Source organism: Protopterus annectens, chromosome 7.part1, assembly GCF_019279795.1.
Source record: "Protopterus annectens isolate FY-2018-M chromosome 7.part1, PAN1.0, whole genome shotgun sequence".
NCBI classification, from domain to species: Eukaryota; Metazoa; Chordata; order Ceratodontiformes; family Protopteridae; genus Protopterus; species Protopterus annectens.
In genome coordinates, this window is record NC_056740.1 from 44,109,424 (window position 1) to 44,133,946 (window position 24,523).

Here is a 24,523-nt window from a genome sequence, read left to right on the forward strand (position 1 = left end):
GCCCTTTAGGGGGTGAGAGGGGGATAAAGTTAGCACTGAACCTATCTGCCAGGATGTTGCCAATATCAGTTGGTTCTGTATATTTAGTGTCATTGTGCTGTAACTCAGAGCAGATCTGAGTGTTTCCATTGAGATTCTTGACATAGCTATAGAATGCTTTGTGGTTGTCTTTAGAATCAGTGGCAATTTTGTTTTCATAACTAGCTTTGGAGGATTTTATGAGGGATCTCAGCTTCTTACTGAGGCTGACCAGGGAGTTCCTCCAATCATGGGATTTTACTCTTTTTTGCAATAGTTTCTTTCTTCTGTTGTAGAGTTTGTTTACGGCAGAAGCCCACGAGATTGGCTTCCTTTTTTTGGAGGATAGCATCTTGGTTCTGTTAGGGATAACATGATCCATACACTCATATAAGTGCTTATAAAGTGCATTTGAGTAGGATTCAGCAGTCGTACCTCTATTGTCCATCTGCATGGGTGTCGTGAAGTTTGCCACTTCTGTCTTAAGAAGCGTGAAGTTGACTTTGGAGAAATTTTTTATGGTTGTTTTCCTAATGGGGTATGGGAGCGGGATGTGGATGTCAAGGGTGATTAGCTTGTGGTTGGATCTGACCAACGAGGAGCTGACCTCTGGTGTGGAACACCGGTCACCCATGTTGGTGATGACCAGGTCTATGATATTGCTGCCCCTAGTGGGAGTGTGGATAAGTTGATCCAAGGTATTGGAGTTGATGATTTCCAGAAAACGTTGAGCAAAAGAGTTGGTACATGAGTAGTTTTCCCAGTTAATGGTAGGGTAGTTGAAATCACCCATTATTAGAGTGTTGGGTTGTACCTTAATATTTTCCAGTGTATCAACAAAAAAGGAGTGGGAATGCTGGGGCATGGTAGGGGTTCTGTAGCAAGCTACAATCTGGATTGTGGTTTTACCCAGAGTTAGTTGAACTTGGATAATCTCGGATGCATTATGCTGAGCAACTAGCTTGGAGGTGTGGATATCCTTAATGAATATGGACACGCTTCCACCTTTAGTGTTTCGGTCCGGGTTTGGTGGCCAAAAGGTGTGGTATGAATTATAGCCTGGTAATGCAGGGGTGCTCTCTGGAGCTTTGAACCAGGTCTCTGTCACTCCACAGATGTCAATGTTCTCCATTTTAAAGAGTGCCTCAAGTGAGCACATTTTGAGGTTTAGACTTTTAGCATTGAGTAGCTTTACCCTCAGATTTTTCTTGCTTGTACCTGTTATGGTGGTGAATTTGTCATTTGAACCTTGCCTAAAAAGGCACTATAGGGCTGGCAAGAGCCTTTTCCAATATCCGGAATCCAAAGGGTGACAGGTGCAGGCCATCTCTGGCAAAGCAGCATGGTCTGTCGATCATGTCATCCCAGGCAGACAGATACTGGATTCCCTTAGAATGACACCAGAAGCTTAGCCAATTGTTAAAGTCAATCATTTTGTCCTTGTACTGTGGAATCATTCTGGGTGATGGTAGGATGGTACTCAGGGCTAGGGTCATACCTGCCTGGGCTACAAGATCAGAGAGCTCCTCCATGTCTCTTTTCATGTAGTCCAGGGAGGTACTTCTCAAGTCATTCACACCAACATGGACAATGACAGAGTCATATTTGTACTTGTTGTGGAGTGACCTGAGTGTGCGCATTATGTGGCAGATCCTGGCACCTGACAGGCAGCTGACACTAACTTTTTCCTTGTTTAGCCTGGTGTGTGTAATATCAGTGTGCCAGACTATAGAGTTACCTGTGGCTAGAGTGTTGGGTACGTTATGCCTTATGGGCTGTAGTTGAGTGGCACTCTGAGTATGTGGGCTATGTGTCATTTGGGTTGTGTTGAAGGGTGGAAGTTGCTTGCATTTCTGCTTTGGAGATCTCTGTTGTTTGGGCAGATTTGTACTGAGAGCCTCCGCAAATGTAGGTGTGTGTTTTGTGCTTCTGTGTGTGTGTGTGTTTTGGTGGTATAGGTTTTGAGGGATTATGTGATGAGTGTGGTGTGGTGCAAGTGTTTACCTTCTCCTCTTGACTCTCTAGGCCAGTCTTTGGTGAAGAGAGCTTTGCTTCCAGTTTGGCTATATAAGTGCATCTCTCACAGGTCGTAGTGTTGGGTGGTAGGAGGAGAGGGTTGTCTGTGTACATGAGGCAATTGCTGCATTGTCCCAAGATGCCCAGATTCATCAGGTAGACAGGAGAAAACACCAGGAGCTGACCTTTCGACATGCCTGAATAGGTGCTTATTTATTAAGTACTAAAAACTGTTTTCCTCTAGACAAGTGATGAAAGTTGATTGCTGTAGTAATTTGTAACTTATTTAGTGCTTACAATGAGCTCTGAACAAGTACTGAGCTCAAAGAAACAGATAACTGCTAAAACTAAAAAGCTGGCTAGTTGCAAGGGAAATTTTGAAGAACAGACTTTATGGCGCCAGGAATAGTTTAACCCCAGTTAAGTGGGGGGGGGCTTAGGAGCTCACAAACAGTCCTGGACACAGCAAATCCATATCTGGACATGAACTGCCACAGGAAAGGGAGGAAGCAAGCTTAGATTTTTTTTCCAGTAAAGTAGAAATGGAGAAAGCTGGAACAGAAGTTAATTCAACGTTAAGAATCTGAGTGGGTTGGCCTTCACAAATGTTCTCTATTAGATTGAGTGAACTAATGACAATAGACTGGGAGGAGTGTCACAGATCAAATATACAGTATGGGCGGGCAACTGCAAAGCCATCAAAGTATAAGAACACACAACACTAGGGAGGATGGGTGAAAAATTACAGTTCCTTGCTGTAGCCACTAAATGAAAGTTTTAAACAGATCAAGGAGCAGACTCTAGAGAATGCTTTTAACTGTAAACAGACAATTATCAAAAATGCACAGAACAGCTCGGATAGAGCACTCCAAACAGAAAATACAACTGTCAGTATGAAAAAGCAGTTTATAGTTAAGTAATGTTAAAACAGTATAAAAGTACATAAATGCAGTGAAACAATAAAAAAAGCTTTATAACAGTGCAAATGTAGTAGATCAACTGTATAGCACAATTATAAGCGCTTCAGAAGTGCAGTTCAGTGAAATAAGTGTAAGAAATAACTTATCCTGTTCTTGGAATCTTAAGGAATTTCCACTTATGCAATGCAATCCAGAGCCTGAGCAATACAAGCAGAACCTTTATAAGACACAGGGTTTATATAGCAGTAAGAATGGAAGAGTTGGAAGATCAGATTACTACTCAGCCCCTGCTATTACCCAATCACTCGTACTACAGAAGGTCAGGAGGCCTTGTTACTCTCAATAATAATGAAGACAATCAGCAGAAAATGGCTGCCAGAAACACAGGAAACTCAAACAAAACTACCAGCCTAGACAATGGCCTTTATCAAGATTATACCACCTAAGCAGAACACAGAAACCTCACTTTAAAAGCATAGAAAGAACACCTACAAAGAGAAAATACAAGTCTCAGTATGAAAAAGCAGTTTATAATTTAGTAATTAAATAAAAAATGCAATTATAGTAATGCACACTATTACAGTTCCTAGCTGTAGCCACTAAATGAAAGTTTTAAACAGATCAAGGAGCAGACTCTAGAGAATGCTTTTAACTGTAAACAGACAATTATCAAACATGCACAGAAAAGCTCGGATAGAGCACTCACAAACAGAAAATACAACTCTCAGTATGAAAAAGCAGTTTACAGTTAAGTAATGTTAAAACAGTATAAAACAGTACATAAATGCAGTGAAACAATAAAAAAGCTTTATAACAGTGCAAAATGTAGTAGATCAACTGTATAGCACAATTATAAACGTTTCAGAAGTGCAGTTCAGTGAAATAAGTGTAAGAAATAACTTATCCTGCTCTTGGAATCTTAAGGAATTTCTACTTATGCAATGCAATCCAGAGCCTGAGCAATAAATCTTTCCTATAGACCATGGTTTGAGTCCCTCAACCTCTGTTTACCTACTGTGTGACTCTTTTTGAATTAAAAAAGAAAGAAAGCGTGCCTGATGTGCATAGCCATTATTAGATATTATACCATTGTTATAACTACAGAAGTTGAAGGGGAATTATTTGAAAGAAAGCATCTTAGAATGTCAACATACTATAACTATAGCAGTGCCAATTGTCTAATCATGCTATGAACCTTTGAGTATTTAAAAAAAGTTGTGCTACAGAGAATGATACCAATCAGGGCAAGGGCTTTCCTCACACATTATGTTTTGCTACAGTTGGTGTAATTCATAGAGAAAAATGGAGGCAGTTTCCAGCTTATATCACTGCTACATGTAAAAAAAATATTTGCTTAACTGAAGGGGGTGGTTCATAAGTAATTACTAGGAATACAGTGCAGGAGACCATTATGTTGCCTATCCCAAATTTCCAATTATCCTGAAGCACTGTCTGATTAAGTGATGTGCTGAAGACCCCACAGTAGTAAAAGATGGCTCAGAGAATCAAATTCTGTATCACAAGAAGTAGGTTACTAACAGCCCATAGCCTTAACTGTTTGTGCTAACTACTAGGCAGAATTTTATACTTTCTGTAGAGGACAGTAATTCTTCAAGAGTCAGAGGTCTTGTCCAAACTCAAAAAAATGGGGATTTTGTTTTTCCTGGGACTCTGTTAGTCTTTATCGATCACTGTAATATTAAATCACACAAGTTTAATGAGAAGCCATATTCAATTTACAGCTGCAGAGAAACTAAGTATATTATTGGGAAAAGGTACATAAAGATAAGAAGAGATGAAAAGGTTAATATGCTCTTGAGTTAGTAGTGTGTCAACTGGTCACTGAGCATTATTACTGCTCACAAGAGTCTAAGAAAATATGTGCTGCACTCCCCAGAAGGCTATGGAAGCCATAATGCTCAGGCTTCTTCTCTTATGTTTGGTTGCCAGAAGTTCTTAAATCCAAGCTGACTGGGGCGACATTGTACATTATGGTTTATTATAGCAAAGTAATTTATCAGGATGCTTATAGGAGAACTTTGACATATAACTTATGTGGAAAAAAATAATCTGTTCAACCACAATTAACCATGTGGCAAGTAAGTCTTACAAGGGTGGGGTACAAAATATAGGCCCTTGTTAGGAGTTAAGGAGGGTGAGTCCACAACATTTAGAACTGGTGGACCATGTGAAAGCAATTACAAAAGGCCCAAATTGTAGGTGAGAGGTATAAATGATGGATAGTCCAGATTCATAAAGTTAGTGGATATATCAAAATGGTAGCTGTACGTCAAAATCGTAACATAACAGACATGACCTGTTTGATAAGTCATGCTGAAAGAAATGCTGTGAAATGGTTTGACATTTATTTTGTTATTTATTTATTTATTTATTTTACATTTGTTGACTGGGATAGTCCGACTGGATGCATGTCCATTTTCAGCGGAGGCCCGGGGAGAAAAGCTCCAAGGGTAAGTAGATACAGCATTACATAATACAAGCATTACATATTACAAACAGACTATTTACAGAGATTGCATAAGTAAGCAAGTTAAACAAGTTCCACAGGTTACAGTTAATCATGAGCGCAAGTCAGGATTAAATTAAATTACACAGTAAACTGGTTAACAGATTTTTTACACATTTTAGAGAGAGTTAGCCAGGCTTGATACATTGACATAGCCAGTTAAGTGACAAATGTTGTTTGAGTCTAGTTTTAAATTGACCTAAGGTGGAAAGTAAGGTACTATCAGCTGGAAGAGAGTTCCAGGATCTACTTACAGAGTTTGCAAAGAGAGAATCACCGGCTGTGTTATTAATTTTGCTAGTCTGAATTAGTAGTTTGTTAGAGGATCAAAGCGGTCTAGGATTGTTATAGGGGGTGATAATATTTTTAAGTGCAGGCGTATTGTCCGGATTATAGAGGATTTTATAGGCCATAATCGGTTGGTTATACTGGATTAGGCTGGGTAGTTCAAGCCACCCAAGCTAATTTAGATTAATGCAATGATGTGCCCTAAAAGGCAGCCCAGTGGCAAACCTGGCAATGTGGTTGTAGCAAATTGAGAGTTTGTTAAGGACAGTCTTGTTTAAATTTGAGAGTAGAGGGGATGCATACAGCAGGGTTGAAAGAAGGTGAGAGCGAGCCATGGCAATTTTAGCTGGAGGGGTTAGGAAGGCTTTTATTCTGTAAAGTGACCCTAGTTTTTTATTGATGGTTTTGATAGTTTGGTTAACATGTAGGTCAAATTTTAGATTATTGTCTATGATGACACCTAATAGTTTTGTAGATGGGTCAGGGGAGATTATTGTGCCATCATTTGATTTTATGGTAAAGGTGAAAGCGGTAGACCTACGTGTTGGTGAAAATAACAGCATTTTAGTTTTTTTGGGATTTAGGATCAGATGATGTTCAGAAAGCCAGTTTTCTGTTCTATTAAAGGTGGTCTGGGTAGCTGACCATAACTCTACTGGAGATGTGGCTGAGCAAATCAGAGTAGAGTCATCAGCATATTGGATACAGCTGACTTTTGGGATGACAGTATAAAGATCATTAATGAAGATGGAGAACAGTAAGGGCCCTAGTATAGAGCCTTGTGGTACTCCAAGGGTGTTAGGTAGAAGGTTAGAGAGTTTGTTCTGCCAGAGGACAGTCTGCTGTCTACCATTCAGGTAGGATTGAAACCATTGAAGGGCTCCAGTATCTAGACAGAATGTTTGCAGGGTGTGGATTAAAAGTTGGTGATCAACCATATCGAATGCCTTGGAAAGATCCAAAAAGAGGGCTGAGGATATATAATTATTGTTGCGATTATGGTTTATGATGTTGGTAAAGGCTAGGAGGGCTGAAGTAGTGCTGTGATGAGGACAGAAGCCATGCTGAGTGTCTGCCATAAGGTGATTCTGGATTAGGTGGTGCATGAGTTGTCTATGAATACATTTTTCCATAATCTTTGCAAGTGGAGAGTGTATAGCTATTGGCCTATAATTGGAGAATTCAGTAGAGCTGCCTCCTTTGTGAGGTGGGATTACATAGGATATTTTCCAGATGGTGGGATTTTTAGCTTCTACTATGGTTCAATTGATTAGTATTGAGACGGGGTAAGCAATAGCATCAGCTGATTTTTGTAGGTACTCGGCAGGGAGTTGATCAGCAGAAAGTGTAGTGGGTTTTAAATTTTTGATCAAGGTACAGATAAGTGAAGTGGCGACTGGTTGGAAGCTGAACGCGAGTAGGTTTCTAGGGGTGCTACTTTCAGGACAAGGGGAGCTAGGGGGTAGTTGGCTAGATAGGGCTTGAATTGTCTCAGTAAAGAATTGGTTAAAACTATGAGAAACATCTTCAGGGGGTTTATCAATAGTAGCAGCAGGGATTGAAGTTGAAGTTTGTCCAGGATGTAGTAGATTATTTAAACCTGCCCAAAACTTCTGAGGGTTATTTTGATTTACTGTCTGTAAATGACAGTAGTATTGCTTTTTGTCTTGTAAAATGGATTTTTTGGTTTCGTTCCTGGATTGCCTGTATTTAATGTGATCTTGAGGGTCTTTAGAAGAATGCCATAAAGCCCATGCTTTGTTTCTAAGGGTAATTTTGAGTTTAGACTCTATAGAAAGCCATGGGGCAGTTTTTGCCTTGGCTCTCTTTGAACGAACAGGTGCATGCAAATCAAGGATATCAAGGAATTTGTTGTTAAAGTATGCTACTGCTTCCTCTAAGGGGAGGTGTTTTAGAATAGACCATTTACATGAGTTTAGTTCTTGTTGGAATTTGGCAGGGTCAAAGTTTTTATTGTTTCTAACCTTTCTGAGTAAGGGTTGTTGGGAATTAATGGTTTTGTGCTTAATTACTTATGTGAGAAGGTGATCGCTTAGGCCATTAAGGAGGGTACCAGAGGTGTACAGTTGGGGGTGACTATTTATGAGTACCCAGTCAAGTATACTTTCTTTTTGGTTGGGTTTACCTGTCCTGGTAGGGGTAGATATAATTTATATAAATGCATGCATGTTAATATGGCTGGTTGGGGATTCTGAGGAACAGGTGCCCCAGTCTATGTTAAAGTCTCCAAGTAGTAGGGTTTCTTGGGGGTAGTGACATGATAGCCAGTGCTGGATATCTACAAATGTAGATATATTGTTACCTGGGGGAATGTACATACAGATGATATTAATGGATTTATTTTTATTAAGTTGCAATTTGGTGGCAAGAATCTCTGAGTTATTAATCTGAGGTGGTTGTATTACATCTATGGTGACATTCAACTCAGATTTATAGAGTACAGCTACCCCACCCCCCTTCCTCGAAGCACGATCTAGTCTGTGCATGTTGTACCCAGTGGTAACACTTCATTGTCTTTAGTGTTAGGTTTTAACCAGGTTTCAGATAAACAGAGAATCTCAGGGGAGTGGACATCCAGAAGTGCATGCAATTCATGTACCTTGTTATTAATGCTTCTAATATTGAGATGACATACTAGGAGAGAGTTAGTTGGCCTATTAATTGTAGGTTTGTAGCTTAGATTGCAAGTAGAGGGGGTATGTGTATCTGAAGTGAGTGGGCCAGGGTTGGGGTGAATATCACCACCAAGTATTAGGTTGAGTCTATACTTGGTGATGAACTTCAGGAATTCATTTATTAGTTTGTGGTAGTGTTTGGATCTAGAGCTAATGTGCCTGGGATTGAGATGTTGATAGACTGAACAAGACGTTGGATAGGATCTGGTATTGTAAGTATGGTTGAAGGTGGAAGGATTTACAGCTGGGGTGATAGTATGGCCTTTTGGGACCTGAAATCCAGTGAGAATCTGGTTTTCATACAAGGTAAGGAGGTATGGTGTGAACAAGAGGGGTAGTAAAGAGGAGTATAGCATTATCTGTGATTCAGCTAGTGAGTTAAGGAACTATTTTACCTGGTGATGCAACACCAGAAGATAGAGTGGTGAGGTAAAGGTACTGGAAAGGGGATGGGAGAATGCCAGATGAAAGCTAATAGGTGCTATTAAAATGTAGGTAGTAGAATGGGGGTGGATGGAATTGTCCCAGATGAAAGCAGATAGATTCTAGAAAGTGGGGGAGTGGCTATAGTACTATAAATTTAGAGGTACTGGGGGCGGGAGGTAATTGGGAGCAGGGAGGGGAGGGAAGAGAGCCAGAGCGTAGCGTGGGCGAACGTAGTGGGGCTATTGCAGTTTACAAGGTTTCCTAAGGTGTCCTAAAGCTATAAGGTAAGTATTACAGCTCTTAATGTAAGAGTTAATTTACTTAAGTTACAGGGGAAGGAGGCAACCACTCAAGTAGAAAAAAAGATCCCTATGGCTGACCAATATGGTGACCTGCTTAATTACACAGCACTGTAAGTGAAAGCTTAACAAATGCTTTTTGTGTGTGCAACCTACTCTGTTTAAATGTTGAGAGAAACTGATTGCAGTCCTGTAGACACCGTTTCATAGGGAACTGTAGAGTTTAACTAGGAAAAGAGAAAAGCAGAGATTCTAGGGTAAGCATGAAGGCAACAACAGGCAGTTATTATAAAATAATACATTCAGAAAGGTTTGAGGGTGAGGGGGTAAAGTAGCACACTACAGAATGAACTAAGATTTATACCTAAGAAACCTAAGCAAGAGAGCAATGCAGTAAATAAACACTTGCCAGATTTTAAAGATATACCAGAAAAACTAAATCAATTGTTCACAATTGTACAACTGGAAAATTGCCAGTAAAAGCACTTCAGGTATAGCTAGCCCAAGTTATTCAAGTCATAAAAGCACTTCTTCAATGTGTGTGTGCAATTTAAACATTAAAAACACATGCAGCAAGTAGGAGCTCTGATTATACACTTTCTTTAGGTACAGGTTCAGTTTAAACACAAATATTACCACAGAAATTCAATAAAGTCACTAGCTACTTATAGAGCCTCTGAAAACAAAAAAATAGAGCAGTCTGTGCAGAATCAGAATTTAGCAGCAGGTCATTCAGTTACACAAAAACTCCATACAATGAAGAAACTTACTCTGAGTCACACCAGATCAGCCAAGGGGGAAGAGAGAGGGAAATCCTAAGCACCTAGATTTGAAAATGCCTCACAAGCTAGAGGGGATGAAATACATTATAAAATAATTGTGACATAACAATTTCATGATGTATTAATGGAGGTGCACTGGGGTGGGGGGATTCCCTCTTGTAGATAATTGTCTGATGAGCAGGAACTGTTACAATCATCACAACAGAGCTAACTGATGGATGATCTGTTTTAGTAGAGTACAGGCCTTATTGGTGGATTGTCTAAATTCATAACTGTTTGGCAGCTGAGCTAAAGTGATAGATGTATTTGGAAATCATAGCAATATTCATGTCATAGAATCATAGGATAACAGGAGAATACTAGGCTAACAAGCCAAAAGGGCCCTTTTCAAAGTAGCCATGCTTCCCAGCAATATTAGGAAGGTGTTGGGTGGCAAAGTGGCACAACAGATCACATTGTTGCCTCACAGCAAGAGGTTCCCTGGTTAGATTCTTGGCTGTGGTGCCTTCTGTGTGGAGTCTGCATGCTGTTCATGTGAGTTTCTTCCCTCATTCAAAAGACATGCAGTAGTTAGAGTATTTACTCTAAATTGGCCATAGGTGTGAGTGTGGTCTGGAAGAACTACTGTGGCAGGGCTAGCTATCTGATAGTGTAATCCTTGGCTCTAAATGATTGTCACTGTTGAAGTGACACCTTGACCTCATGGAGAAGAGGGGTTATGGATGGATTGGTCGCATAAGATATATTAGGGGCATGTAAACTTTGCCATAACTGGTCAAGTATTTGCAAGCTTCCTCTCATTAGCAGAGACATAGATGCCAGACCCATGGTAAATTTGTGATTCTCCATCCACTGATCCAAATTTCTTTTTAATAAGTGCAGGAAAGAACTTTGATTCACATGGATGGGAAGCATATTCCAGAGAAACTGCAGCCCTTGAGACACATATTTATCCCTCCATATGTGTCACATATCACATATCTGTCCTTTTTTTACATTGTGAGTTAAGTTTACATCACTGGTTCAAGTGTTCACAGGTCAAGAACATGTTGCCTCTCACCAGCCTGTAGTAGTCTGAGTATAATGAGAATATTTTGATGTGGTCCAAATATGACTTGTTTTGTATGTCATGTATTCTTTTTGTGAGGTGGAATGAAACACCTGTAAGAGACATCTTGAAAGAAATGCTATAAAATTCCAGAATAAATGATGGATGTTTTAGCGCACAAGATGGAATGGGTGAAATGCTGTTCATAAATTTTTGGTGAACTGGATTTTTTTCTGTCAAGTTAATGCTGGTGCACTGTGGGATCCCCCGCATTTAATGTTATCACAAGCAGATTTCTTGTGGATCAGCTGTGATCACCAGTGCATTAGATCTATTTTGAACATAAGTCCTTCTGCTAAGTGCATTAGATATATTTTGACCAGATGTCATTCTGCTAGGTGATAGTTTTGACTGGTGAATGATCTAAATCCATAGCTGAGTAGTGTGCACCTGAAATTGCTCTTACAGGTCCTGCAGTCATGGGCATCATACAGTGGGGACAGATTGAGAATTGGTAGGCTGAGGTAACATGGGTAAGTGCAAGCTAATATAAAGAGGAAGAGAACAAACATGGAACTGTGGAAAAGTTAAGAGGTAGATCAAAGAGAATGGAAAGATCTATAGTTAAGTGGGGAGAAACAGGATACAGTCCAAAGAAATGCAGCCTGTTTGGTGCAGAGAAAGAGGTTTCCTTTACAATACTGGTTCTGTTAAGGTCAACAGGGGCCCAGTGGGATAACTGATGCTTCCCAGGAAGGCAGGATAAAACATCTGGAATGGCCTTCCTTTGGTTTGAATAAGGAATTGTATAAGATTTGACAAAAGCTGACATGTTGAGGGAACAAAGTCCTCACCAAGTGGAATCTAAGAAGATTTCCCCTGGAATTGACACAAAAGAGAAACTGGGGAGTAAGCTGTTTGGATGGGTAGCCTCAGTGAAGTGGCAAATTTCTAAATTGGCAGTGCAGGGCAATTATCAGTCTTTGAAATTAATTGAAGAGAAATTGAGAGAGGCTACCAATGGATAGCACGGACTTCAGGTTCTTGGTCTATGATAGTGGATTTATGTCTGTTTAGTCAGCACTGAATATCTCCCATGTTTGACAGAAAAAGTAAAATGCTTGAAATTAAGAGGTGTAACAGAAAATGTATAATTAAATAATAACAAAGGAGTTCATGTTTTAACAAATTATGGAGATGTGTATGTTATGTGGATTGGCAAAGTCAGTATGAGGTTGCTTAAGGGAATAATCAATGCTATCTAGTGCAAGTGACTCAGCAGGTAGTGAATTCACCTTTGATGCTGTGAAAGCTAGGAGTTTTATTCCAATGTCAGGTACTTGGGCTTGTTTGGTCTGAAAGCACAGAGAATTAAGGCTTTGAGCTTTGAACTAACCGCTTCATGTAACTGAGGGTCCAGGATTTGAGTCCTTCAACCTCTATTTTGCAGGTGTGGAATTTTGAGCAAGTTACTTAACCAGACAGTGCTCTAAAGGCATGTGTAAAAAGAAGCAATTGGGTCCAGTGGTCTTAACTTGTTAACAAAGTGAATAAAATAAAAACATAAATAAAAATGTATACATTTAGCAACAGTGAAACAATTAAAAACACAGAAGCATATTTGTTTTCTTTATGTGTAGCTCATTGTAACAGAAGGGTCTATATAATATAGTCGAAGTTTCAAAACTTTGAACCTCACATAAGCGAACTCATATGAGCGAAGTTCGAAACAGCGACTATATAATAAAAAATAAATAAATAAAAAAAACTTACCTTACTGCTCTGAGCAGGGGGGCAAGCCCCCCTGCACCCCCAACACCCCGCTACTTAAATATACCAACTCTGAGAACGCACTTCAGTGCAGAAAGGGAAATTTTCCCATTCTGCGCATGAAAAGCAGCTGACTTTCACCTTTGACCTGTCCGACGTTCGATCATATGATGTCGACCATCTATGATTCGAACATCGGAACAGTCGCTCATCTAATATAGACCCTAACAGAATGCTTTCTGTTGTCTTCCCCACTCTACTTTTCATTGTTAACTGCATAGCTAGTGGAAGAAGTTTGAACATGGGCTATATGGGTTACCTCTTGTCAATTTTGGGAGGACTGATGATCAGGTAACTCAACAGGAGCAGGGCAAGAAGAAACAGACAGGAAACAGAAGTTTTATAAAGTGAGTCCAAATTAATTTGGTCCTGTTTGGTCACATGACAGATGAATTGAGCAACCCCTGACCATCCTGCCTTTCAAAGGTTTTCATAATGACAGCAGAATGCTGGCAGCATAGCCGATGCTTCCACAGATTACTGGGTGAGAAATACAGTAAGGCATTCCTTGTGTCTGCAAAAAAAATTATGTGCTGTAAAAGAAAAAAATAGATTTATTATGATTAAAGTAGTGGGACTGTCCCCTTTGCCAGAAGATGGTCTGAGAATGTTTCCATGGAACAGACAGAAAAGAACAACCAGGGAGCAAGATGCCCATTTGGGCAGTTGGAGAAGGTTTACAGATTTCTAAGCTGGTAGGACAGGGCAATTGGAAGTCTCACAAATTTATTGACAGGACGGTCTGCCATGGGATGGAGCAGGCTTCAAGCCGTTAGCTCATGGCAGTGGTCTTTAGACCTCAGTTTTTCCAAGTCTGACAGAAGAAAATAAAATACTTAGAATGTGTAAATTTGTATTGTCTTTAATAAAAAATCGAATTAGAAATGTTTTAGTGGAATTATAATAAAGGAGAACAATCTTTGATACAGAAAGAAATGAATCAGCCTTTTACCTTCACCTAGAATGATGCCTCAATACAAACATAAAATGATTGACTTCAATAATTTGGTTAGTTTCTGGTGTCATTCTAAGGGGATCCAGTATCTGTCAGCCTGGAGTGACATCATTGACAGACCTCAATGTTTTGCCAGAGATGGTCTTCATCTGTCACCACTGGGATTTTGGCTACTGGCTAAGGCTCTTGTTATCCCCATACTGCCTCATTTAGGGAGTGTCTCAAGGACAAAATTCTTGATGTAAAAACTCCATCTAAAAACATCTCCAAGGTTATGCTGCTAAACACTAGGAGTCTTAACATGAAACTGCACTCACTGGAAACAGTCATCACCTTGGAAGACACAGACATTTGCAAAGTCATGGAGACCTGGCTCAAGGCTGTGGAAAGCACTCAGCCATACCAAGTTACACCTCCTTCCACATATTCAGACCACAAACTGAAGGCATGAAAACTAAAGGAGGCGGTGTATCAATAGTCATTAAAGATAAATACACCTCCAGATTGGTTGAACAGTATGATTCCCTGGAGATACTTCAGATGCAATTAACTGTTGGTAGGACACCTATTCAACTAATTGACAGCTACAGTACCTCCTCCATGAATCAGGACACCCACTCTGTCTATTTGGATCTACTTAAGTCAATCAAGATACATCTGAACACCATGGTTTTGGGCAACGTTACATACCCATCCATTGACTGGGTAAATTACTCATGCTTAAACTCACTTGCCCAAAGGTTCCTCAATTTTGTTAACTCCAGTGTCCAGGATCAGGTGGTTGACACACCCATAAGGGGTGGCAACATCCTGGATCTGGTGCTTACCAATATGAGGGACCACTGTAGCACCCCCACTGTGAGGTCTTCCCTGGTGAGATCTGACCACAAATCAGTCTCATTCAAAGTAACTAAAACACCTGACCCCCTCCCCCAGTAGCAAATAAACTAAAAAACATCTTCAATGCAGATTATAATGTCTTACGGGATGGATAAATAGCTTCATTGCACCCACACCTTCAGATGGAACTGGTAATTATGCCAAGCTCTACACCAATCTTTATACAAGCACTTGTATGACTGTATTGACACGGCCGTGCCTGATAGGACCAAAGCAAATTCATCAAGGAAGAGCAAACCTGCCTGGTGGACAACTGCCATTAACAGACTTTAAACTAAGAGGATGAAATTGCTGTCTAAGAGTAAGGGGGAGTGAGCCCTAAACTGGAAACACTCCCTCCTCAGCTTAAACAAGCAAATAAGACTTCTTTTGAAGGCCTCAAAAGCAAACACTGAACCCAAATTAGCTTTCTCAACTAAGAACAACCATAAAGCATTCTTTAGTGACATCCGTAACCTAAAAAGAAAGGTCCAGATTTGTGCCAAACTGGTAGTTAATGATACCACATATACTCAGCCAGAGGACATAGATAACCTGTTGGCCAACAGGTTCTGTGAAAACTTCACTCCCCTGTCCCTGCCACATGTACCCCATGACATCCTTACCACCTGTCCCCTATCTTATATCCATACAGAGCAGGTCATAAATGCCCTTTCTAAGGCCAAAACCTCAGCATCTATAGGACCGGATAACATCCCAGGCTGCATCCTACATGGACTCCAACAAAAATTAGCAATACCACTGGATACTCTTTTCAGTTATAGTCTAAGCACCTGCTTCATCTCAGCTGAATAGAAAATGGCCACCATTATTCCCTTGCACAAAGGTGGTGCTTCCACTGACCCCAGGAACTATAGATCTATTAGCCTGACTAGCATTATCTGCAAGGCCATGGAGAAAATCATTATGAACCTTATCAACAAAAATATAGTTAAATTCCAAACACTTGACCCTAATCAGTTTTGATTTGTCAAATGGAGATCATGCCTGTTAAACCTTGTGGACTTCTTCAAGACAGTCACCAAGGCCCTGGACAAGGGGAAATCTGTGCATACAGCCTTCCTAGACTTAGCCAAGGCATTTGAGACTATCCCTCACTCAGGTATCATTGACTAACTCACCCAGCTAGGTATCAACCCATTTATCATTAGATGGGTTGCTAACTGTCTCACTGATAGAACCCACAGAGTCAAAATAGAGGAACCCAGCTTCAACAGTAGACCTGTAACCAGTGGTGTTTCACAGGGATCATTCCTGGGTCCTCTACTGTTTGTAAACTATTTCTCTGAAGTACAAGCAAAAACTAAAGGTCTGTGGCTGACAAAGTTTGCTGATAACTGCAATCTGGGAGCAGTCATAGAATCTCCAAATGATGTCAACATCCTACAAGAGGGACTTACACAAACAAATGATTGTTGCTAAAGTGATGGCCTTAAACTCAATGTAAAAAAAATGTATTACCATCCCTTTAAGTAAGAGCAATGTTCCTGCTAACTACCACATCAACAGCAACACCTTAAGCACGCACTCAGTGATGAGAGACTTGAGCACACAGAGTGTCAGCAACCTTATCTTTGACCACCATGTCTTCACAGTGGTAAGAAGGGCATTCTGCATTGCTCATCTCATGAGTAAGGGCATTGCCTCCAGAAAAAAACAGAAGTTATAACCTCTTTGTACTCTTTCCTCATCAGGCCAATAATTGAGTACAACGCCTCTTTTGGTATGTACCTTTCCAAGCACCTGCAGCAATTGGAGAGACCACAAAGGTTCCTCACAAGGAAAATTCAAGGTCTTCAGCATCTGTCCGATGTGGACTATATGAAATCACTGTCACTTTATTCTGTTTCATACAGACTCCTCAGAGGCGATCTGTGCCTTGCATGTAAGGCAATCTCTGAGCCTGCTTTATTGGAAATGCTGCATATCAGCAAGTCAAATGGTACACGGTTTACTCACTCTGAAGACCTTAACCTGGTATGTGACATTAATAGAACTTGCTGGAGGGACAGATTTGTCTCCCAGGGGTTACCATGCCTTTGGAACAGATTCCCACTCCATGTTAAGCAGAGCACCTCATTGGCCCTCTTCAAATGCAGTCTGGACAATTAAATGGGTAACCATAAATTCACTCTGGGGGTTCTACCTGTGTCCCTCCTGGACAGGGGTAATAGGTGCTCATTGTGGAAATAAGGGTAGAACTTGTCTAGGCTTATAAGGGCCCTAGAGCCATTAGTCTAGTAACTTCCTATGTTTGTATGTTCCTATGTGAATGTTAAGTAGTCTGATAACATGAATGTGAGGTTGCTTAAGTGAGTTATCAGTGCCTGTTGTTAATGATGATAAATATTGCCTCTACTGAAAGGAGCTGAGGACAAATTAGCTGCTGTTGTATGTAGCTTTCTAACATTTCTTCCTGACTCTTCTGAGGTAATTCATATAATGTTTTTAATAATCAATACATATTATGTGATATTGCTCATCTCTTGTGCCTTACTCTATTTTAGTCAGATCTTTCCATCTTCCAGTAACCACTATATTATGTTCATAGGTTCATTGGTTCATAGGTTGGTACTAGGCTATTGGCCCTAGGGCCTATGCATGCCTAGCCATAACAATTCCCTGGATATTTCTTCCCACAATATTTACTTCTCCAGGCCCCTGTCTAGCAGGGCGACTGACATGATCCCCGGGGTGAATTTCCTATCTCCCATCCGATCATCAAGGTTCCTTTTGAAGAGGGCCAAAGAGGCGCTTTGCTTGATATGTATAGGCAGTCTGTTCCAGAGTATGGGGAGTTTCTGGGTCAGGAACCTATCCCTCCAGCATGTTTTGTTCATTGTGATGACAAGGTTTAGATCCCTGGAGCATGTGGCTCTGAGGGATTGGGATTTCTTTAAGTGGAGCATATCCAACAGCTCAGGGTTTGACATGGCCTTGCATGTTAAGCAGAGATTGCCACTGAATAGACGATATGCCACAGAGTATAGCTGGAGTTTTTTTAGATGGTCAGCATATGGCATCTGCTTTAGGTATGTGATTTTTTTAGTGAGGTATTTCTGTGGCCTTTCAAGCTGTTGCAGATGTCTTGTGAGGTACATAGCAAACGGGGCATTATATTCTATAATGGGTCTAATGAGGAAAGAGTACAGTGGGGCAATGACCTCCTTTTTTCTGGATGAAAAGCCCTTAGTGATGAGGTGTGCCACACAGAAGGATTTCCTGACTGTTGTGGCAATGTGGTTATCAAAAGTGAGACCACTGTCCACCTGTGTCCCTAAGTCTCTTATCACACTTTCAATGTTTAGTGTCCTGCTACCTATGTGGTAATTCATGGGTACATGTTTTTTTCCGAAGGGGATAATTATACATTTCTTGGCATTAAGCTTGAGCCCATGGCTCTGGCACCAGGCATCTGTTTCTGTAAGGCCCTTTTGTAGAATATCCACATAATTTGGGGATTCAATAATGGCTCCCAGTTTGCAGTCATCTGCAAACTTTGTTCGCCAGAGTCCATTAGTGTTGGCCTGTACTTCAGAGAAGCAGATGCCAAACAAGAGTGGTCCCAGGACTGAACCCTGAGGTACTCCACTTGTCACTTGTCTGGAGATGGATTTGGAGTCGGCTACTTTTACTGTCTGGTTTCTGTCAGTAAGCCAGTTAGCAACCCATCGAGTGATGTAGGGATTTATGCCCAGCTTAGTAAGTTTATCTATGATTCCATAGTGGGGGATGGTGTCAAAGGCCTTGGCGAGGTCCAGATAGGCTGTGTGGACTGCCTTACCTTCGTCCACAGCTCTGGAGACTGATTCAAAGAAGTCAATCAGATTCAGGAGACAAGATCAGCCCTTCACAAACCCAAACTGGGTGGGATCTAGAGTTTGAAGGTTGCCAGTGTATTTGTTTATATGTTCCATGATAATGCGTTCCATGCCCTTGCAAATCAGGCATGTCAGACTGATGGGATGGTAGTTCCCGGGATCCAAGGTGGATCCTCCCTTGTGGAGCGGGATAACTGTAGCTGTGCGCCACTCAGTGGGCACGAAGCCTGAGGTGAGGCTATGATTAAACATGACACTTAGGTGAGGTGCCAGTTCATTTTGTAGTTCATGTAGTACACAGCCTGGGATGTCATCTGGTCCCATGGATGCTGTATTCTTAGCTTTGGAGAGTGCGGTTTCTACCTGTGTGGCCGTGATTATCGGAATTTGGCAATCTTTTAGTATTGAGATGGGCCCTTTAGGGGGTGAGAGTGGGATGAAGTTGGCACTAAATGGATCTGCCAGGATATTGGCAATATCCTTGGGATCAGTATATTTAATGTCATTCTGTTGTAACTCAGAGCAGATCTGAGCATTGCCATTTAGATTTTTGACATAACTATAGAATGCCTTGTGGTTGTCTTTGGAATCTTTGGCAATTTTATTTTCGTAACTAGCTTTTGAGGATTTTATGAGAGAACTCAGTTTCTTACTGAGGCTGGTGAGGGAGTTTTTTTGCATCCTGGGATTTTCCTCTTTTCTGCAGCAGTTTCTTCCTTCTGTTGTATAGTTTGTTTATAGCAGGGGACCACCAGATTGGCTTCCTTTTTTTTTGGAGAAGAGCATCTTGGTTCTATTTGGGATGGCACGATTCATGCATGAGTGGATGTGCTTGTACAGTGCCTTAATGTAGGATTCTGCAGTTGAACTTCCAGATCCCATCTGCGTGGGTGTTGTGAAGTTTGTCACTTCTGACTTCAGTAGCTTGAAGTTGGCTTTGGAGAAGTTTTTTAAGGAGGTTTCCTTACTGGGGGGTGGGATGTCGATGTCAAGGGTGATTTGCTTATGGTCAGATCTGACCAATGAGGGGGTGACCACTGGTGTGGAGCATCTATCTCCCATGTTGGTAATGACCAGGTCTAGGATATTGGAGCCCCTGGTGGGACAATAGATTAGTTGATCCAGGGCATTGGAATTTATGAATTCCAAGAACCGTTGGGAAAAGGAATTGGTACCTGAGTAGTTTTCCCAATTAATGGCAGGGTAGTTGAAATCATCCAGTATTAGGGTGTTTGGTTGTATCTTAATATTTTCCAGTATGTTTAGAAAGGTGTAGTGAGAATCTTAGGGCATGGATGGGGATATGTAGCAAGCTACAATTTGGATTGCAGTCTTACCTAGTGTTCGTTGCACCTGGAGAATTTCAGATGCATTGTGTTGGGCAACTAGCCTGGAGGTGGGAATATCCTTGGTGAATATGGACACTCCTCCACCTTTAGTATTTCGGTCCTGGTTTTGTGGCCGAAAAGTGTGGTAAGAATTGTAGCCTGGTATTGCAGGGGTGCTCTCTGGAGCCTTGAACCAGGTCTCAGTTACTGCACAGATATTGATGTTCTCCATTTTTAGGAGTGCCTTGAGAGAGTGCATTTTGAGGTTTAGACTTCTAGCATTGAGTAGCATTACCTTCAGATTTTGCCTGCTTTTATTTGCTACGGTGGTGGTTTTATCCTTTGAACCTTGCCTAAAAAAGGCACTATAGGGGTGGCAAGAGCTTTAGCCAGTAACCTGAATCCCAGGGGTGACAGGTGCAGACCATCTCTGGCAAAGCATCGTGGTTTGTCGATCATGTCTTCCCAGGCAGACAAATACTGGATCCCCTTTGAATGACACCAGAAGCTTAGACAATTGTTGAAGTCAATCATTTTGTCCTTATACTGTGGTATCATTCTTGGTGAAGGCAGGATGCTACTCAGGGCTAGGGTCATACCTGCCTGGGTCACATGATCCAAGAGCTCTTCCATATCTCTTTTCATGTAGTCCAGGGAGGTACGTCTCAAGTCATTCACTCCAGCATGGACAATGACAGAGTCATATTTGTACTTGTTGTGGAGTGACTTGAGTGCATGCGTTATGTGGCGGATCCTGGCTCCTGACAAGCAGCTGACTGTAATTTTTTTCTTGTTCAGTCTGGTGAGTGGGACATCAGTGTACCTGACTATAGAGTCACCTATGACTAAAGTGTTGGGTACATTGTCTTGCCTTAGGGGCTGTTGTTGGGTGGCACACTGGTGTTGTGAGCTATGTGTCACTTTGGTTGTGACTGGTGTTTGTTTGCATTTCGGCTTCGGAGTTCCTTGTTGCTTTGGCAGGTTAATGTTAAGGGCCTCCGGATATGTGGGTTTAGTGTTGCTATGTGTGGGTGTTGATGGTGTGGGTTTTGAAGAGCTATGAGTTGCTTGAGGTGTGATGCAGGTGTTAACCTTCTACTCTTGACTGTCTAGCACAAGCCGGAGAGAGCTTTGCTTCCTGTTTGGCTATGTAAATGCATCTCTCGCAGGTTGTAGTGTTGGGTGGTAGGAGGAGAGGATTGTCTGTGTACATGAGGCAGTTGCCGCATTGCCCCAGTATGCCCAAATTCACCAGGTGGACAGGAGAAATTACCGGAAGCTGACCCTTGGACATGCCTGTTTAGGTGCTTTTATGTAAAGTTTAAGGGCTGTTTTCCCTTACCTTTGCAAGGTACTTTGCAATTATAGGCTGTTTAGTGCCTATGATTAATTTCTCCTTATTGACAAGGAGAGCGGAGTGCTTGTATCTGTATCTGGCTTTGGGTCATGTTTTTATACTGCACATTATTTCTACATTTAATTTTCATGTTGCGTTGCTGTTTATCTACTTGTATACTCTCATTTTATTACATTTTCAACATTTCTTTTAATTCAGCACAAATCAACTTTATATAACCTTTTACCGCATCAAAACTGTATTTACTGTATATAACAATCAATAAAAAAGTATGTCAAATGAGCACTTCACTCTAGCCTAACATAATTCCAATATATCCATATCTACTATTTCTGTTGGTACTATTTTTCTTAAAGAGCAATTGCTTTTCTATATTTTTTTTTCAGATTTCCCCTTGTATGTTTGAGGACCATAATAGTCATCCTTGTAACTGCAAGAGTTTTATGTAAATATATACTAACACTGAAACTGCTGTATCTTGGAGCATCTCCTCTTCTCTAAGGTACAGCAGTCATAGAGTTAGTATATACTAGTAGCCAGGGCATGTTGGAGCAGCCCTCCTTCACTAGGGTGCAAAGGGACTTGGCCCCATACAAAAGCAATTTAAATGTATGACAATGACTTTCAAAGTTCAGTGATACTTATGCTCATTGGGAAGTACATTGTAATTGTTGACTAGCTGAAACTTCTGATAGGCAGTCATTTTTACAGCATATGTCAAAAACAAGTCTTGTATCTCTCATATATCTGCTAGTCCTGTCCAAAACTGGCAATGATCTATCATTTCTACTGCTCTATCATAAAATCCAGATAATCCACATTTCATTTAATTTGATGTATGGAATGTAAAATATTTTCCAATTACCGAGTCTCTAAGGTTCATAATCTTCTTCAAAACTCTTTACAGTTTCTTTGAATGTTTTTTTCAGATGGTTTAGTTGATTTTACCAAGAAGTCAATGTTAGTGCATACATTTTGACACGTTAATTACATTTTCAAATTCAGAAGCTTTTTTCTCTTCTTGAATATTATTTTCAGTGTAATGTACTTCAGTTTTCGCAATAGAATTTTCTCCAGTCTTGCAAGATGGTCTAAAATACATTAGTATATCCAAGTTTAAACATACGCAGATTCATTAGTACTTATGCTTTCTCACAGCACCCATTTAGCATATAATCACTTTTTCACATAGTGATACATTAAATTGATTGCTATTTTTGCACAATACCCATGTTTACTTTTTATTTCAGGTAATTAATTCATGTTATTTGTTTAACCCAGAAATCCTTTGCTATACTTTCAAACAAATTTATTTACCATTGTCCAAAAAATGTCTCATTTTGCTTTTACACTTCAGTAGTTCACAACATTTGTTCTAATTTATTCTTTTCTATTGACTTTCTGCAGTATTCACTCTAAGCAGCCATTTCCAGTATCCCCAATATCCACAGTTACTGCATATTATCATTAAATTGCTGAATGAAAATCAATAACACTGTTTCATTTTATTAACTATTGATATTTATAGTCATTGAGCGAATTCATTACAGATATTCTTGGTGTACTCAAATGAGCATAAGTAATTCACAAATCATAGAGGCCATTTATGTTAATGAGCAACAGCTGTGAACATGCATAAGCAAATACACTCATACTGAGATGTAAATAAGAAATTATGTAACCCAACATATGGTAATGGACCCTACTTGTGATTCATTGTCAAATTTTCACACTGTCCCCACACACGTCAGTTGTAAAAAGCACAGCTATGCCTATTATATTTACTTTGCAAGCCATGCACTAATAGTTAGTTTAGCTGTTTCTCCTCGCTGACTCAGTAAGCAAAATGCCACAGTCATACAGAAAAACCTTATATATATATATATATATATATATATATATATATATATATATATATATATATATATATATCTATATATAAAATTACCAGTCAAACAATACCTGCCATCCTCAGAAAAAAAAGTTATGTGACACAAATTCATTTATATACTCATGCAGAGTCCAACTGAGAAAGCAGTTTGTTAACACATCTATCCTTTCATTAGCCCCTACAAATGCTTGCTACCTGTAGTGACTAAGTATAATGTACAAAAACTCAACTAGGATTGCTTGTTTGTGTGGTTCACTAAAGGATATTCCATTTTTAACTCAGCTGTGGGATACCTATTATTTCCTATTTTCTATTTGATTATTTTCTGGCATGTATTTTATAGTTATATTTTATAGATCAATTTTTATTGAAGCAAACTAAATGCATAACATAATTTAGGAAGTGAACATCACACCTACTACACTGTGAAGTTTCTTCTTGGTTTGTTTTTTAAGTATAACGTCCACATTGATGTGAATGACTTTCCTTCACTGATCACTTCCATTTCTTATGCTTCTATGCAGTTGCAGTTAATGTTATCCCTTCATATTCAACTATTTTTTCTGTAAAATATCAATGTCAGCGGCACTCAGAAATGTCCCTGTAAAAAGACGTGCAGCCAACAAAACATCCCTGCCACTTTTATACTTCTACCATGTATGCACAAACACTAAAAGACACCAACTTACATTTTCTCAGTGATCACTAATCATTTCTGCTGATGCCGTACTGATTCCCATTTACAAATGAACAGTTTTATAATATGCCCATTGTATGAATAAAGCAAACATTTCTTGAAGTGAACTCATTATTCTTAACTTCATAATGTTTCATATTGACTTTCCATATTTCTATTTTTTCCTTATTTTAAAAGGTCTGTGTTTTCCTAAGTAATTTGTTAAATAACTCCAATAATCCCCAGGTAATATTGCGCTGTTAAATTTACTCACATAAGTTCAGGGTCCTTTATACATTTTGTATGCAAATGAGGCCCTTTTATGTTTATCTGTATGAATCACAGTAATACAACAATGTCTGCAGCAACTTTTATTGACATAATAGTCTCCAGTTAACGCTTACCCTCATGTACTTTATGCTTTTGCTGTTGGTAGACGTGTTTATCAAAATGCCTCTACTTCTTTAGTCAGTGTGAATGACCTCTGCTGACTTTCTTTGCATATAGACATAGCACCACTTTTTGCAGATTACTGGTATGCTCAGCCAAAACCTGTCACTGTGATTGCCACCCTTAAATGTAAAAACAAATTAGGTACTGTCCCAAAGCCCTTGTAAGTGATGCGTTAAGTAACACATTTTGGATAGACCTTGGTTATCAAAGCCTTAGTGACACTTTATTAAACAATAAAATCCCCAAACACATCTCACTCAAACTAGTCCAGGTATAAATTCCTAAATGTGAA